Genomic DNA, 9,551 nt, shown 5'->3' on the forward strand with positions numbered 1-9,551 from the left:
AGCACAGATTGTTGGATGAAATACAAACTAACCTTGCTTACTTATTTCAAAGCAAGGGCACATATTTCAGCCTTGTGGGAAAAAACGGACAAAGAGTTGACGAAAAGCTTACAGCACCTGGTATTCCCAGGCGGTCTCCCATCCAAGTACTAACCAGGCCCGACCCTGCTTAGCTTCCGAGATCAGACGAGATCAGGCGTACTCAGGCCGGTGTGGTCGTAAGCGAGAAACTATCTCTTGGTGCACTATGTTAAGTGAAAGTGAGTCTGATTAACAGCTGTTGCATTTTCACCATTTAGATAAGCATCTTTGTGTCACTCAAAAAGTGGAAGAAATTGCATATACTGTAGAAATAATTTGTAGCACAGATTGTTGGATGAAATACAAACTAACCTTGCTTACTTATTTCAAAGCAAGGGCACATATTTCAGCCTTGTGGGAAAAAACGGACAAAGAGTTGACGAAAAGCTTACAGCACCTGGTATTCCCAGGCGGTCTCCCATCCAAGTACTAACCAGGCCCGACCCTGCTTAGCTTCCGAGATCAGACGAGATCAGGCGTACTCAGGCCGGTGTGGTCGTAAGCGAGAAACTATCTCTTGGTGCACTATGTTAAGTGAAAGTGAGTCTGATTAACAGCTGTTGCATTTTCACCATTTAGATAAGCATCTTTGTGTCACTCAAAAAGTGGAAGAAATTGCATATACTGTAGAAATAATTTGTAGCACAGATTGTTGGATGAAATACAAACTAACCTTGCTTACTTATTTCAAAGCAAGGGCACATATTTCAGCCTTGTGGGAAAAAACGGACAAAGAGTTGACGAAAAGCTTACAGCACCTGGTATTCCCAGGCGGTCTCCCATCCAAGTACTAACCAGGCCCGACCCTGCTTAGCTTCCGAGATCAGACGAGATCAGGCGTACTCAGGCCGGTGTGGTCGTAAGCGAGAAACTATCTCTTGGTGCACTATGTTAAGTGAAAGTGAGTCTGATTAACAGCTGTTGCATTTTCACCATTTAGATAAGCATCTTTGTGTCACTCAAAAAGTGGAAGAAATTGCATATACTGTAGAAATAATTTGTAGCACAGATTGTTGGATGAAATACAAACTAACCTTGCTTACTTATTTCAAAGCAAGGGCACATATTTCAGCCTTGTGGGAAAAAACGGACAAAGAGTTGACGAAAAGCTTACAGCACCTGGTATTCCCAGGCGGTCTCCCATCCAAGTACTAACCAGGCCCGACCCTGCTTAGCTTCCGAGATCAGACGAGATCAGGCGTACTCAGGCCGGTGTGGTCGTAAGCGAGAAACTATCTCTTGGTGCACTATGTTAAGTGAAAGTGAGTCTGATTAACAGCTGTTGCATTTTCACCATTTAGATAAGCATCTTTGTGTCACTCAAAAAGTGGAAGAAATTGCATATACTGTAGAAATAATTTGTAGCACAGATTGTTGGATGAAATACAAACTAACCTTGCTTACTTATTTCAAAGCAAGGGCACATATTTCAGCCTTGTGGGAAAAAACGGACAAAGAGTTGACGAAAAGCTTACAGCACCTGGTATTCCCAGGCGGTCTCCCATCCAAGTACTAACCAGGCCCGACCCTGCTTAGCTTCCGAGATCAGACGAGATCAGGCGTACTCAGGCCGGTGTGGTCGTAAGCGAGAAACTATCTCTTGGTGCACTATGTTAAGTGAAAGTGAGTCTGATTAACAGCTGTTGCATTTTCACCATTTAGATAAGCATCTTTGTGTCACTCAAAAAGTGGAAGAAATTGCATATACTGTAGAAATAATTTGTAGCACAGATTGTTGGATGAAATACAAACTAACCTTGCTTACTTATTTCAAAGCAAGGGCACATATTTCAGCCTTGTGGGAAAAAACGGACAAAGAGTTGACGAAAAGCTTACAGCACCTGGTATTCCCAGGCGGTCTCCCATCCAAGTACTAACCAGGCCCGACCCTGCTTAGCTTCCGAGATCAGACGAGATCAGGCGTACTCAGGCCGGTGTGGTCGTAAGCGAGAAACTATCTCTTGGTGCACTATGTTAAGTGAAAGTGAGTCTGATTAACAGCTGTTGCATTTTCACCATTTAGATAAGCATCTTTGTGTCACTCAAAAAGTGGAAGAAATTGCATATACTGTAGAAATAATTTGTAGCACAGATTGTTGGATGAAATACAAACTAACCTTGCTTACTTATTTCAAAGCAAGGGCACATATTTCAGCCTTGTGGGAAAAAACGGACAAAGAGTTGACGAAAAGCTTACAGCACCTGGTATTCCCAGGCGGTCTCCCATCCAAGTACTAACCAGGCCCGACCCTGCTTAGCTTCCGAGATCAGACGAGATCAGGCGTACTCAGGCCGGTGTGGTCGTAAGCGAGAAACTATCTCTTGGTGCACTATGTTAAGTGAAAGTGAGTCTGATTAACAGCTGTTGCATTTTCACCATTTAGATAAGCATCTTTGTGTCACTCAAAAAGTGGAAGAAATTGCATATACTGTAGAAATAATTTGTAGCACAGATTGTTGGATGAAATACAAACTAACCTTGCTTACTTATTTCAAAGCAAGGGCACATATTTCAGCCTTGTGGGAAAAAACGGACAAAGAGTTGACGAAAAGCTTACAGCACCTGGTATTCCCAGGCGGTCTCCCATCCAAGTACTAACCAGGCCCGACCCTGCTTAGCTTCCGAGATCAGACGAGATCAGGCGTACTCAGGCCGGTGTGGTCGTAAGCGAGAAACTATCTCTTGGTGCACTATGTTAAGTGAAAGTGAGTCTGATTAACAGCTGTTGCATTTTCACCATTTAGATAAGCATCTTTGTGTCACTCAAAAAGTGGAAGAAATTGCATATACTGTAGAAATAATTTGTAGCACAGATTGTTGGATGAAATACAAACTAACCTTGCTTACTTATTTCAAAGCAAGGGCACATATTTCAGCCTTGTGGGAAAAAACGGACAAAGAGTTGACGAAAAGCTTACAGCACCTGGTATTCCCAGGCGGTCTCCCATCCAAGTACTAACCAGGCCCGACCCTGCTTAGCTTCCGAGATCAGACGAGATCAGGCGTACTCAGGCCGGTGTGGTCGTAAGCGAGAAACTATCTCTTGGTGCACTATGTTAAGTGAAAGTGAGTCTGATTAACAGCTGTTGCATTTTCACCATTTAGATAAGCATCTTTGTGTCACTCAAAAAGTGGAAGAAATTGCATATACTGTAGAAATAATTTGTAGCACAGATTGTTGGATGAAATACAAACTAACCTTGCTTACTTATTTCAAAGCAAGGGCACATATTTCAGCCTTGTGGGAAAAAACGGACAAAGAGTTGACGAAAAGCTTACAGCACCTGGTATTCCCAGGCGGTCTCCCATCCAAGTACTAACCAGGCCCGACCCTGCTTAGCTTCCGAGATCAGACGAGATCAGGCGTACTCAGGCCGGTGTGGTCGTAAGCGAGAAACTATCTCTTGGTGCACTATGTTAAGTGAAAGTGAGTCTGATTAACAGCTGTTGCATTTTCACCATTTAGATAAGCATCTTTGTGTCACTCAAAAAGTGGAAGAAATTGCATATACTGTAGAAATAATTTGTAGCACAGATTGTTGGATGAAATACAAACTAACCTTGCTTACTTATTTCAAAGCAAGGGCACATATTTCAGCCTTGTGGGAAAAAACGGACAAAGAGTTGACGAAAAGCTTACAGCACCTGGTATTCCCAGGCGGTCTCCCATCCAAGTACTAACCAGGCCCGACCCTGCTTAGCTTCCGAGATCAGACGAGATCAGGCGTACTCAGGCCGGTGTGGTCGTAAGCGAGAAACTATCTCTTGGTGCACTATGTTAAGTGAAAGTGAGTCTGATTAACAGCTGTTGCATTTTCACCATTTAGATAAGCATCTTTGTGTCACTCAAAAAGTGGAACAAATTGCATATACTGTAGAAATAATTTGTAGCACAGATTGTTGGATGAAATACAAACTAACCTTGCTTACTTATTTCAAAGCAAGGGCACATATTTCAGCCTTGTGGGAAAAAACGGACAAAGAGTTGACGAAAAGCTTACAGCACCTGGTATTCCCAGGCGGTCTCCCATCCAAGTACTAACCAGGCCCGACCCTGCTTAGCTTCCGAGATCAGACGAGATCAGGCGTACTCAGGCCGGTGTGGTCGTAAGCGAGAAACTATCTCTTGGTGCACTATGTTAAGTGAAAGTGAGTCTGATTAACAGCTGTTGCATTTTCACCATTTAGATAAGCATCTTTGTGTCACTCAAAAAGTGGAACAAATTGCATATACTGTAGAAATAATTTGTAGCACAGATTGTTGGATGAAATACAAACTAACCTTGCTTACTTATTTCAAAGCAAGGGCACATATTTCAGCCTTGTGGGAAAAAACGGACAAAGAGTTGACGAAAAGCTTACAGCACCTGGTATTCCCAGGCGGTCTCCCATCCAAGTACTAACCAGGCCCGACCCTGCTTAGCTTCCGAGATCAGACGAGATCAGGCGTACTCAGGCCGGTGTGGTCGTAAGCGAGAAACTATCTCTTGGTGCACTATGTTAAGTGAAAGTGAGTCTGATTAACAGCTGTTGCATTTTCACCATTTAGATAAGCATCTTTGTGTCACTCAAAAAGTGGAAGAAATTGCATATACTGTAGAAATAATTTGTAGCACAGATTGTTGGATGAAATACAAACTAACCTTGCTTACTTATTTCAAAGCAAGGGCACATATTTCAGCCTTGTGGGAAAAAACGGACAAAGAGTTGACGAAAAGCTTACAGCACCTGGTATTCCCAGGCGGTCTCCCATCCAAGTACTAACCAGGCCCGACCCTGCTTAGCTTCCGAGATCAGACGAGATCAGGCGTACTCAGGCCGGTGTGGTCGTAAGCGAGAAACTATCTCTTGGTGCACTATGTTAAGTGAAAGTGAGTCTGATTAACAGCTGTTGCATTTTCACCATTTAGATAAGCATCTTTGTGTCACTCAAAAAGTGGAAGAAATTGCATATACTGTAGAAATAATTTGTAGCACAGATTGTTGGATGAAATACAAACTAACCTTGCTTACTTATTTCAAAGCAAGGGCACATATTTCAGCCTTGTGGGAAAAAACGGACAAAGAGTTGACGAAAAGCTTACAGCACCTGGTATTCCCAGGCGGTCTCCCATCCAAGTACTAACCAGGCCCGACCCTGCTTAGCTTCCGAGATCAGACGAGATCAGGCGTACTCAGGCCGGTGTGGTCGTAAGCGAGAAACTATCTCTTGGTGCACTATGTTAAGTGAAAGTGAGTCTGATTAACAGCTGTTGCATTTTCACCATTTAGATAAGCATCTTTGTGTCACTCAAAAAGTGGAAGAAATTGCATATACTGTAGAAATAATTTGTAGCACAGATTGTTGGATGAAATACAAACTAACCTTGCTTACTTATTTCAAAGCAAGGGCACATATTTCAGCCTTGTGGGAAAAAACGGACAAAGAGTTGACGAAAAGCTTACAGCACCTGGTATTCCCAGGCGGTCTCCCATCCAAGTACTAACCAGGCCCGACCCTGCTTAGCTTCCGAGATCAGACGAGATCAGGCGTACTCAGGCCGGTGTGGTCGTAAGCGAGAAACTATCTCTTGGTGCACTATGTTAAGTGAAAGTGAGTCTGATTAACAGCTGTTGCATTTTCACCATTTAGATAAGCATCTTTGTGTCACTCAAAAAGTGGAAGAAATTGCATATACTGTAGAAATAATTTGTAGCACAGATTGTTGGATGAAATACAAACTAACCTTGCTTACTTATTTCAAAGCAAGGGCACATATTTCAGCCTTGTGGGAAAAAACGGACAAAGAGTTGACGAAAAGCTTACAGCACCTGGTATTCCCAGGCGGTCTCCCATCCAAGTACTAACCAGGCCCGACCCTGCTTAGCTTCCGAGATCAGACGAGATCAGGCGTACTCAGGCCGGTGTGGTCGTAAGCGAGAAACTATCTCTTGGTGCACTATGTTAAGTGAAAGTGAGTCTGATTAACAGCTGTTGCATTTTCACCATTTAGATAAGCATCTTTGTGTCACTCAAAAAGTGGAAGAAATTGCATATACTGTAGAAATAATTTGTAGCACAGATTGTTGGATGAAATACAAACTAACCTTGCTTACTTATTTCAAAGCAAGGGCACATATTTCAGCCTTGTGGGAAAAAACGGACAAAGAGTTGACGAAAAGCTTACAGCACCTGGTATTCCCAGGCGGTCTCCCATCCAAGTACTAACCAGGCCCGACCCTGCTTAGCTTCCGAGATCAGACGAGATCAGGCGTACTCAGGCCGGTGTGGTCGTAAGCGAGAAACTATCTCTTGGTGCACTATGTTAAGTGAAAGTGAGTCTGATTAACAGCTGTTGCATTTTCACCATTTAGATAAGCATCTTTGTGTCACTCAAAAAGTGGAAGAAATTGCATATACTGTAGAAATAATTTGTAGCACAGATTGTTGGATGAAATACAAACTAACCTTGCTTACTTATTTCAAAGCAAGGGCACATATTTCAGCCTTGTGGGAAAAAACGGACAAAGAGTTGACGAAAAGCTTACAGCACCTGGTATTCCCAGGCGGTCTCCCATCCAAGTACTAACCAGGCCCGACCCTGCTTAGCTTCCGAGATCAGACGAGATCAGGCGTACTCAGGCCGGTGTGGTCGTAAGCGAGAAACTATCTCTTGGTGCACTATGTTAAGTGAAAGTGAGTCTGATTAACAGCTGTTGCATTTTCACCATTTAGATAAGCATCTTTGTGTCACTCAAAAAGTGGAACAAATTGCATATACTGTAGAAATAATTTGTAGCACAGATTGTTGGATGAAATACAAACTAACCTTGCTTACTTATTTCAAAGCAAGGGCACATATTTCAGCCTTGTGGGAAAAAACGGACAAAGAGTTGACGAAAAGCTTACAGCACCTGGTATTCCCAGGCGGTCTCCCATCCAAGTACTAACCAGGCCCGACCCTGCTTAGCTTCCGAGATCAGACGAGATCAGGCGTACTCAGGCCGGTGTGGTCGTAAGCGAGAAACTATCTCTTGGTGCACTATGTTAAGTGAAAGTGAGTCTGATTAACAGCTGTTGCATTTTCACCATTTAGATAAGCATCTTTGTGTCACTCAAAAGTGGAAGAAATTGCATATACTGTAGAAATAATTTGTAGCACAGATTGTTGGATGAAATACAAACTAACCTTGCTTACTTATTTCAAAGCAAGGGCACATATTTCAGCCTTGTGGGAAAAAACGGACAAAGAGTTGACGAAAAGCTTACAGCACCTGGTATTCCCAGGCGGTCTCCCATCCAAGTACTAACCAGGCCCGACCCTGCTTAGCTTCCGAGATCAGACGAGATCAGGCGTACTCAGGCCGGTGTGGTCGTAAGCGAGAAACTATCTCTTGGTGCACTATGTTAAGTGAAAGTGAGTCTGATTAACAGCTGTTGCATTTTCACCATTTAGATAAGCATCTTTGTGTCACTCAAAAAGTGGAAGCAAATTGCATATACTGTAGAAATAATTTGTAGCACAGATTGTTGGATGAAATACAAACTAACCTTGCTTACTTATTTCAAAGCAAGGGCACATATTTCAGCCTTGTGGGAAAAAACGGACAAAGAGTTGACGAAAAGCTTACAGCACCTGGTATTCCCAGGCGGTCTCCCATCCAAGTACTAACCAGGCCCGACCCTGCTTAGCTTCCGAGATCAGACGAGATCAGGCGTACTCAGGCCGGTGTGGTCGTAAGCGAGAAACTATCTCTTGGTGCACTATGTTAAGTGAAAGTGAGTCTGATTAACAGCTGTTGCATTTTCACCATTTAGATAAGCATCTTTGTGTCACTCAAAAAGTGGAAGAAATTGCATATACTGTAGAAATAATTTGTAGCACAGATTGTTGGATGAAATACAAACTAACCTTGCTTACTTATTTCAAAGCAAGGGCACATATTTCAGCCTTGTGGGAAAAAACGGACAAAGAGTTGACGAAAAGCTTACAGCACCTGGTATTCCCAGGCGGTCTCCCATCCAAGTACTAACCAGGCCCGACCCTGCTTAGCTTCCGAGATCAGACGAGATCAGGCGTACTCAGGCCGGTGTGGTCGTAAGCGAGAAACTATCTCTTGGTGCACTATGTTAAGTGAAAGTGAGTCTGATTAACAGCTGTTGCATTTTCACCATTTAGATAAGCATCTTTGTGTCACTCAAAAAGTGGAAGAAATTGCATATACTGTAGAAATAATTTGTAGCACAGATTGTTGGATGAAATACAAACTAACCTTGCTTACTTATTTCAAAGCAAGGGCACATATTTCAGCCTTGTGGGAAAAAACGGACAAAGAGTTGACGAAAAGCTTACAGCACCTGGTATTCCCAGGCGGTCTCCCATCCAAGTACTAACCAGGCCCGACCCTGCTTAGCTTCCGAGATCAGACGAGATCAGGCGTACTCAGGCCGGTGTGGTCGTAAGCGAGAAACTATCTCTTGGTGCACTATGTTAAGTGAAAGTGAGTCTGATTAACAGCTGTTGCATTTTCACCATTTAGATAAGCATCTTTGTGTCACTCAAAAAGTGGAAGAAATTGCATATACTGTAGAAATAATTTGTAGCACAGATTGTTGGATGAAATACAAACTAACCTTGCTTACTTATTTCAAAGCAAGGGCACATATTTCAGCCTTGTGGGAAAAAACGGACAAAGAGTTGACGAAAAGCTTACAGCACCTGGTATTCCCAGGCGGTCTCCCATCCAAGTACTAACCAGGCCCGACCCTGCTTAGCTTCCGAGATCAGACGAGATCAGGCGTACTCAGGCCGGTGTGGTCGTAAGCGAGAAACTATCTCTTGGTGCACTATGTTAAGTGAAAGTGAGTCTGATTAACAGCTGTTGCATTTTCACCATTTAGATAAGCATCTTTGTGTCACTCAAAAAGTGGAAGAAATTGCATATACTGTAGAAATAATTTGTAGCACAGATTGTTGGATGAAATACAAACTAACCTTGCTTACTTATTTCAAAGCAAGGGCACATATTTCAGCCTTGTGGGAAAAAACGGACAAAGAGTTGACGAAAAGCTTACAGCACCTGGTATTCCCAGGCGGTCTCCCATCCAAGTACTAACCAGGCCCGACCCTGCTTAGCTTCCGAGATCAGACGAGATCAGGCGTACTCAGGCCGGTGTGGTCGTAAGCGAGAAACTATCTCTTGGTGCACTATGTTAAGTGAAAGTGAGTCTGATTAACAGCTGTTGCATTTTCACCATTTAGATAAGCATCTTTGTGTCACTCAAAAAGTGGAAGAAATTGCATATACTGTAGAAATAATTTGTAGCACAGATTGTTGGATGAAATACAAACTAACCTTGCTTACTTATTTCAAAGCAAGGGCACATATTTCAGCCTTGTGGGAAAAAACGGACAAAGAGTTGACGAAAAGCTTACAGCACCTGGTATTCCCAGGCGGTCTCCCATCCAAGTACTAACCAGGCCCGACC

The 9,551-nt window shown here is 43.0% G+C and overlaps 27 non-coding genes across 27 annotated transcripts in view; all 27 read right to left on the reverse strand.

Annotated features, from left to right (window-relative positions):
* Positions 1–105: 105 nt before the first annotated feature.
* Positions 106–224, reverse strand: LOC116372762 (5S ribosomal RNA). Its single transcript, XR_004209353.1, has one exon. It is a non-coding gene; the product is annotated as a 5S ribosomal RNA (ribosomal RNA).
* Positions 225–466: 242 nt separating this feature from the next.
* On the reverse strand, positions 467–585 carry LOC116372763 (5S ribosomal RNA). The gene has a single exon (XR_004209354.1). It is a non-coding gene; the product is annotated as a 5S ribosomal RNA (ribosomal RNA).
* Positions 586–827: 242 nt separating this feature from the next.
* On the reverse strand, positions 828–946 carry LOC116372764 (5S ribosomal RNA). The gene has a single exon (XR_004209355.1). It is a non-coding gene; the product is annotated as a 5S ribosomal RNA (ribosomal RNA).
* A 242-nt stretch (positions 947–1,188) lies between these two features.
* On the reverse strand, positions 1,189–1,307 carry LOC116372765 (5S ribosomal RNA). Its single transcript, XR_004209356.1, has one exon. It is a non-coding gene; the product is annotated as a 5S ribosomal RNA (ribosomal RNA).
* Positions 1,308–1,549: 242 nt separating this feature from the next.
* LOC116372766 (5S ribosomal RNA) lies at positions 1,550–1,668 on the reverse strand. The gene has a single exon (XR_004209357.1). It is a non-coding gene; the product is annotated as a 5S ribosomal RNA (ribosomal RNA).
* Positions 1,669–1,910: 242 nt separating this feature from the next.
* LOC116372767 (5S ribosomal RNA) lies at positions 1,911–2,029 on the reverse strand. Its single transcript, XR_004209358.1, has one exon. It is a non-coding gene; the product is annotated as a 5S ribosomal RNA (ribosomal RNA).
* Positions 2,030–2,271: 242 nt separating this feature from the next.
* LOC116372768 (5S ribosomal RNA) lies at positions 2,272–2,390 on the reverse strand. The gene has a single exon (XR_004209359.1). It is a non-coding gene; the product is annotated as a 5S ribosomal RNA (ribosomal RNA).
* Positions 2,391–2,632: 242 nt separating this feature from the next.
* On the reverse strand, positions 2,633–2,751 carry LOC116372769 (5S ribosomal RNA). Its single transcript, XR_004209360.1, has one exon. It is a non-coding gene; the product is annotated as a 5S ribosomal RNA (ribosomal RNA).
* A 242-nt stretch (positions 2,752–2,993) lies between these two features.
* LOC116372771 (5S ribosomal RNA) lies at positions 2,994–3,112 on the reverse strand. The gene has a single exon (XR_004209362.1). It is a non-coding gene; the product is annotated as a 5S ribosomal RNA (ribosomal RNA).
* A 242-nt stretch (positions 3,113–3,354) lies between these two features.
* LOC116372772 (5S ribosomal RNA) lies at positions 3,355–3,473 on the reverse strand. Its single transcript, XR_004209363.1, has one exon. It is a non-coding gene; the product is annotated as a 5S ribosomal RNA (ribosomal RNA).
* A 242-nt stretch (positions 3,474–3,715) lies between these two features.
* On the reverse strand, positions 3,716–3,834 carry LOC116372773 (5S ribosomal RNA). Its single transcript, XR_004209364.1, has one exon. It is a non-coding gene; the product is annotated as a 5S ribosomal RNA (ribosomal RNA).
* A 242-nt stretch (positions 3,835–4,076) lies between these two features.
* Positions 4,077–4,195, reverse strand: LOC116372774 (5S ribosomal RNA). The gene has a single exon (XR_004209365.1). It is a non-coding gene; the product is annotated as a 5S ribosomal RNA (ribosomal RNA).
* A 242-nt stretch (positions 4,196–4,437) lies between these two features.
* Positions 4,438–4,556, reverse strand: LOC116372775 (5S ribosomal RNA). Its single transcript, XR_004209366.1, has one exon. It is a non-coding gene; the product is annotated as a 5S ribosomal RNA (ribosomal RNA).
* Positions 4,557–4,798: 242 nt separating this feature from the next.
* LOC116372776 (5S ribosomal RNA) lies at positions 4,799–4,917 on the reverse strand. The gene has a single exon (XR_004209367.1). It is a non-coding gene; the product is annotated as a 5S ribosomal RNA (ribosomal RNA).
* Positions 4,918–5,159: 242 nt separating this feature from the next.
* On the reverse strand, positions 5,160–5,278 carry LOC116372777 (5S ribosomal RNA). The gene has a single exon (XR_004209368.1). It is a non-coding gene; the product is annotated as a 5S ribosomal RNA (ribosomal RNA).
* A 242-nt stretch (positions 5,279–5,520) lies between these two features.
* LOC116372778 (5S ribosomal RNA) lies at positions 5,521–5,639 on the reverse strand. Its single transcript, XR_004209369.1, has one exon. It is a non-coding gene; the product is annotated as a 5S ribosomal RNA (ribosomal RNA).
* Positions 5,640–5,881: 242 nt separating this feature from the next.
* LOC116372779 (5S ribosomal RNA) lies at positions 5,882–6,000 on the reverse strand. Its single transcript, XR_004209370.1, has one exon. It is a non-coding gene; the product is annotated as a 5S ribosomal RNA (ribosomal RNA).
* Positions 6,001–6,242: 242 nt separating this feature from the next.
* LOC116372780 (5S ribosomal RNA) lies at positions 6,243–6,361 on the reverse strand. The gene has a single exon (XR_004209371.1). It is a non-coding gene; the product is annotated as a 5S ribosomal RNA (ribosomal RNA).
* Positions 6,362–6,603: 242 nt separating this feature from the next.
* On the reverse strand, positions 6,604–6,722 carry LOC116372782 (5S ribosomal RNA). Its single transcript, XR_004209373.1, has one exon. It is a non-coding gene; the product is annotated as a 5S ribosomal RNA (ribosomal RNA).
* Positions 6,723–6,964: 242 nt separating this feature from the next.
* Positions 6,965–7,083, reverse strand: LOC116372783 (5S ribosomal RNA). Its single transcript, XR_004209374.1, has one exon. It is a non-coding gene; the product is annotated as a 5S ribosomal RNA (ribosomal RNA).
* Positions 7,084–7,324: 241 nt separating this feature from the next.
* On the reverse strand, positions 7,325–7,443 carry LOC116372785 (5S ribosomal RNA). Its single transcript, XR_004209375.1, has one exon. It is a non-coding gene; the product is annotated as a 5S ribosomal RNA (ribosomal RNA).
* A 243-nt stretch (positions 7,444–7,686) lies between these two features.
* LOC116372786 (5S ribosomal RNA) lies at positions 7,687–7,805 on the reverse strand. Its single transcript, XR_004209376.1, has one exon. It is a non-coding gene; the product is annotated as a 5S ribosomal RNA (ribosomal RNA).
* A 242-nt stretch (positions 7,806–8,047) lies between these two features.
* On the reverse strand, positions 8,048–8,166 carry LOC116372787 (5S ribosomal RNA). Its single transcript, XR_004209377.1, has one exon. It is a non-coding gene; the product is annotated as a 5S ribosomal RNA (ribosomal RNA).
* Positions 8,167–8,408: 242 nt separating this feature from the next.
* On the reverse strand, positions 8,409–8,527 carry LOC116372789 (5S ribosomal RNA). The gene has a single exon (XR_004209379.1). It is a non-coding gene; the product is annotated as a 5S ribosomal RNA (ribosomal RNA).
* A 242-nt stretch (positions 8,528–8,769) lies between these two features.
* LOC116372790 (5S ribosomal RNA) lies at positions 8,770–8,888 on the reverse strand. The gene has a single exon (XR_004209380.1). It is a non-coding gene; the product is annotated as a 5S ribosomal RNA (ribosomal RNA).
* A 242-nt stretch (positions 8,889–9,130) lies between these two features.
* On the reverse strand, positions 9,131–9,249 carry LOC116372791 (5S ribosomal RNA). The gene has a single exon (XR_004209381.1). It is a non-coding gene; the product is annotated as a 5S ribosomal RNA (ribosomal RNA).
* Positions 9,250–9,491: 242 nt separating this feature from the next.
* The window catches only part of LOC116372792 (5S ribosomal RNA), a 119-nt gene continuing 59 nt past the window's right edge, over positions 9,492–9,551 (reverse strand). Inside the window, exon 1 of the ribosomal RNA XR_004209382.1 lies at positions 9,492–9,551. This exon is cut by the window's right edge and continues 59 nt beyond it. This is a non-coding gene — a ribosomal RNA (5S ribosomal RNA).

Source organism: Oncorhynchus kisutch, unplaced genomic scaffold (assembly GCF_002021735.2).
Source record: "Oncorhynchus kisutch isolate 150728-3 unplaced genomic scaffold, Okis_V2 scaffold3969, whole genome shotgun sequence".
Lineage (NCBI taxonomy): Eukaryota > Metazoa > Chordata > Actinopteri > Salmoniformes > Salmonidae > Oncorhynchus > Oncorhynchus kisutch.